This window comes from Antrostomus carolinensis, unplaced genomic scaffold (assembly GCF_000700745.2).
Source record: "Antrostomus carolinensis isolate BGI_N321 unplaced genomic scaffold, ASM70074v2 scaffold43490, whole genome shotgun sequence".
NCBI classification, from domain to species: domain Eukaryota; kingdom Metazoa; phylum Chordata; class Aves; order Caprimulgiformes; family Caprimulgidae; genus Antrostomus; species Antrostomus carolinensis.
Genome location: NW_010289938.1, coordinates 1 through 4978, shown reverse-complemented (window position 1 = coordinate 4978; position 4978 = coordinate 1).

The following is a 4978-nucleotide window of genomic DNA, read 5'->3' as shown; positions in this document are numbered from 1 at the left end:
GGCTGCCGGCACAGCAGCAGAGTGCTGGGAGCCCAGAGCTTCCCATGAGTGCTTGGGGCCCGGAGCTTCCCATGTCCACGCTTCCTCTCTGCCAAACATCTGGTGTAAACAGGTGTGTTTCAGGGTATTCACAGGACCCTCCCTGCCTCGGGGTGTGCTGGCTTTGCTCTTCCCTTGATCTGCTGGATCCATTTCTCCTAAAAGAGAGTAAATGTGGTTTAATTGATTCACAAAGTGGATGTAGTTTCTATTCAACCTGACATCTACCATCATTTAGGACATGGAGGTGCTGGAGCATGTCCAGAGAAGGGCAACGGAGCTGGGGAAGGGTCTGGAGCACAAGCGTGCTGAGTTCCCTTGTGGCTGAGGGAACTGGGGGTGTTGAGCCTGGAGAAAAGGAGGCTGAGGGGAGACCTTCTGGCTCTGTCCAAGTCCCTGAAAGGAGGGTGGAGAGAAGTGGGGGTGGGTCTGTTCAACCAAGGGACAGGACAAGAGGAAATGGGCTCCAGTTGTGGCCAGGGCAGTTGAGATGGGATGTGAGGAAGAATTTCTTTGCTGAAAGGGTTCTGAGGCATTGGAAGGGGTTGCCCAGGGCAGTGGTGGAGTCCCCATCCCTGGAGGGATTGGAGTGGTGTAGACATAGTGCTGAGGGACATGGGTTAGTCGGGGACTGGTCAGTGTTGGGTTCATGGTTGGACTCGATGAGCTTAAAGGGCTTTTCCAGTCAAGGCAATTCTGGGATTCTGGGATCACCCCCAGGTGCTTTTTGGCAGGGTCCCTGTACAGCTCCTATCCCTGAGAGCTTTGCACTGGTCTCTCTGGAAGCTCTTGCTCCTCCTGACATTTCCCATCTGCCTCACATCCCACCGAGCAGCGATGCTGGTGCTCTGCGTGCCGAACCTCAGTGCCAGCATTTCCTGCAGACACGATCTCCTTGGCAGAGTAGCAGGTTGTGTGGGCCAGGTTGTTTTCCTGGAAGCGGTGGGTCTGTGGCATTCGGGTTCTCAAAGGAGGAAAAGCCTTTGAGGTAATTCCCAAACTCAGTCTTGGGTTTGGGAATTGTTGGGGCTGGTTGCTGCTCTCAGATGGAGATCTGAGCCCAGCAGCTAATGTGCGTGCAGGTTCTCCATGCCATGAGCCAGCAGCTTGGAGCCCCCTCTTCCCACCCTTGACCCTTGCCATGTTGTGACCAGGGATGGTGGCTCCTACTACACTCTTCTCCACAGGGTTTTATCAGTTTTTATTCTCATACTCCACCCTGTATCTCACTTTACAGCGGGAGATAGCACAGGACTGCTCTGATCCTTCCAGCATAGCACAGAGTCGTCTCCTTCAGCCTAAAAATATTAAAGTGCTTTAGTGGAAAAACATAAGAACCGGGCCAAACCATGAACATATGTGCCCAAACCTCTGCTTCTCCAGGACAGAATCAGGCAGAACCAAAGGAGCTGCTGTCAGACTGTAACACAGAGCATACAACCCTCTGACTGTTATTAAATGCAGCCCCATCCCGGAGCTGCCTGACTATCACAGACCCATCATTTTGCACACAGGCTTCTCCTCAGAGCCTGCCATTAAAGCTGCACATTTTTTCCACAGTGATTTCCTTTCTCCAGTGTTCAGCTCCTCCGGTTTCTCTGTGGTACCAGAACTTGTGAAGTCAGCAGGGGATGTTAAGGCAGCTCTGGTAACAGGAGCATCAGCTGGATGGAAGAGCCAAGCTGTGGGCAGTGGATTGGTGTTGGCCATCTCCCAAGCCAGCTAAGCAGCAGCACTGCACAATCGTTTGAAAGTCACCACCGTGCCATTGCACAATCCATGTTGGAGCATCAGGTAAATTTTAGGCTGGAAGGGGCTGGGGAGGTTTGTGGTCCAACACTGGCTCTGTCCAGGGCAGGTGGCAAAGCTAGAGCAGGTAGCAAACCTCTCCCATTGGGTTTGGAAAGTCTCCAAGGATGGAGGTGTCACCACCTCCTTGTCCCAGAGCCGCCCCACGGCTGCACCACTCTTGCAGAGAATGATTTTGTCCTTATGCCCAGCAAGAATTACCCCTGGTGCAGCTTGTTGCCATAGCCTCTTCTCCTTCCAGGTGTGTCTCTGAGAAGACTTGGGCTCTGGTTTCTCCGTGCCCCCCTGTAGGTAGCTCCTCTCTTTGCCTTGTCTCCCTAAAGCTGGTTCTCTTGTTCTGGGGAGCCCCACATTGGAGCAAGCACCCAGTTGTATCTCACAGGTACCAGGGCAAGAGGAATAATCATTTCCTTGAGCCCACCAGCTTCGTGTTCTCTGTTGCAGCAAGAATGCTGTTGACTCACAGTCAACCTTGCATGATTTTTCATTCTGCTCTATTTCTGGAGCACTTCTGATGCTCTCATCCGAAGTTTTCACGATGGCCCATACGGGCAGAAGCGGTGGGAAGATAGTGAATGGGAGCCCAGCTTCTCACCGCCCACTTGGCCCCAGCAAGCACAAAGCATGGCAGAGGCTTTGGCCACGCTCACTTTTTCACAGAGAACAGCGGGAAGGCAAATGCATGAGAATTCCAGGAGTTCTGTCTGATCGTGTCTGGGTACATGCATTTTGGAGACACATCAGTCCGTTCTTTGCTCCTTTCTGCTCCTGTCTGTCTGTCCAGGCATCCATCTCACCTGGATATGATCAGACTGATCCAAAGCATGGCAGAGGCTTTGGCCACGCTCACTTTTTCACAGAGAACAGCGGGAAGGCAAATGCATGAGAATTCCAGGAGTTCTGTCTGATCGTATCTGGGTACATGCATTTTGGAGACACATCAGTCCGTTCTTTGCTCCTTTCTGCTCCTGTCTGTCTGTCCAGGCATCCATCTCACCTGGATATGATCAGACTGATCCCCTCCCCTGATTCCTCCTGCATTTGTCTTCCCGCTCTTTGCACGTGAAGCAGCCATCCCTGCCTTCTGTCTCTGGAAGCCTCCTCTGCCTGTTAATGGAGGGAACGATTCATTTTCACTCTGGAATTACCTCTGGAGGGGTGGATGCCAGCCCTGGCCCCGCTCTGCCCCGCTGCATGGGCTGATGAAGTCGTGCAGAAGTTGCTCGGCTGTTGCAAGCCGGCCGGGGCCGTGCGGCGAGTGGCTGGTGACAGATCTGGGATCAGTCGGCAGCTGGGGTGGATAATGAGGAACAGATTTGTGCTGGGCAGCGGTTCCCATGCTGCGTTCCAGGGCAGAGTGGCCAGGATGGGAGAGCCTTTGTGCTTCATGCTGCACCCCTCCGGCGCGCGTCGAGCCAGCCCCTTGGCTTGCCCATCTCTCCTTGCCGGCTGCCGGCAGTGAGCGGTCCCCGGGCTCCCCGCAGAGCTGGGGACCCTCTCCAGTGGCAGTGCCACCCCTGGAAGGCTTTCCCTGCATCCTGGCTGGGCAGGGGAACAAGCTGCAGCGTGGATGAGCTGAGGACAGACTGGATCAGTGGGATCTTTAGGTCAGCAGGAGCTGGGTGGGGTGATCCACACCACCCTTTGTGGGTTCATATTTCTCTCTCGCTCTTGCGTGGAGGAGCAAACGTGGCTTTGGGACTCCCTGCCCTGGAGGACTGTGTGGCCAGGCTGCTGCTCCTGGGGACTCTTGCAGAACAGCCAGGATGGATGTTGACAAGGAGGGGGCTTTGATTTTACGAGTACCACAGATCCTCGAGTTGTGATCCTCTCCACAAGCTGGACAGAGCTGTTCCTCGAAGCCGTGGGGAAGGCTAAGATCCCTGAAGAAGCCACCTGGGCTCCTCTCGCCTCGCCTTCTCCTGGCATCCAGTGCCGTGCAGACGGGCTGCCCCGAAGGTAAATGAAACCTGTGGCGGATCAGTTGGAGAGGGAGGGTGCTGAGGACACTCTGGGGAGGTGGCCACCAACCCAGTTGGTCTACATCAGACCACAGGTTGTCCTGAGCCTGTGGGCAGCCCATGAAGAAGGGCTTGGAAAGGCCGCGGGGTAGTGGCAGAGACCAGACTCTGCAGAAGATCTGCTGTATTTGTACTTTCCTCTCTTGCAGTGCTGTGGGGCAATCCCTGCCCATAAGCAAGTTTTGCCTCCTGGAGCCCAGCTAAGCCCATGGTGTTGAGGCCAGACAGCCAGTTAAAGCTTTGCTTTGGCTCCTTGGCTGGCTGGAGCACAGGTTGGCACGCTGGTTGCACACTCCCAGGGTCTCACCGTGTGCGGGTCCCCGGTGGTTTTGGGGCTCTGAGGCTCTCGCAGGCAGCAGGATGAAGTGTGGGCTCAGAGCTACACCAAAAGCCCTCCTCGAGGTCCCCATGGAACCACGCGAGCATCACTGATGCAGGGGTCACCCCCTCCAGATTTCTCCTGGACACTTGGAGTCCTACCTGCTTTCTCAGAGAGCTTCACCTCCCAGGGCTGGGGTATTCTCTTGTCTACCACATCTGTGTGTGTAGACACACATATTTTCGGTAGCATCCTCACCTATTTATGGACAAAGCTGGCAAAAGTTTTGCAAAAGTATCCCAGAAAGATAAGGGAAAAATTAAAAAAAAAAAAAAAACAAAACGAAAAAAATAAAAAAAGCAAGCGTGAAGGCCAAGAACTGTGATGTTTTCACACGCTGTGGTGTGGGGATGGTGAAGGAGCCGGAGCTGGCATTTGCGGGACTGTGGAGCGAGCAGGTAGTGAGGCAGTGACCCCTGCTAGGCTCGCTCTGATGTTTTCTCTTGCTAGAGCACAGACTGAATTGTTATAAATGTTTGATTATTCCCCCCCTCCCCCTTAGTAAAAATAGCTCTAGAAGCAAACAGGAAATTACAGAGACTAAAGAGTGTAATAAAGAAAGTCTAGCAGCTATTGGATTTGACTAAACGTGGGGTGTTACTTGACTAAAGGCAACCAAATTGCCCCAAAACTGTGAGAAACGGGGTCCCCGTGCCCCCCCTGGCCCTGGGGAGCCCAACGCCTGTCGCCTTCGTGCAGGAGCGGGAGGGGCACACCCAGGGTGTGTGAG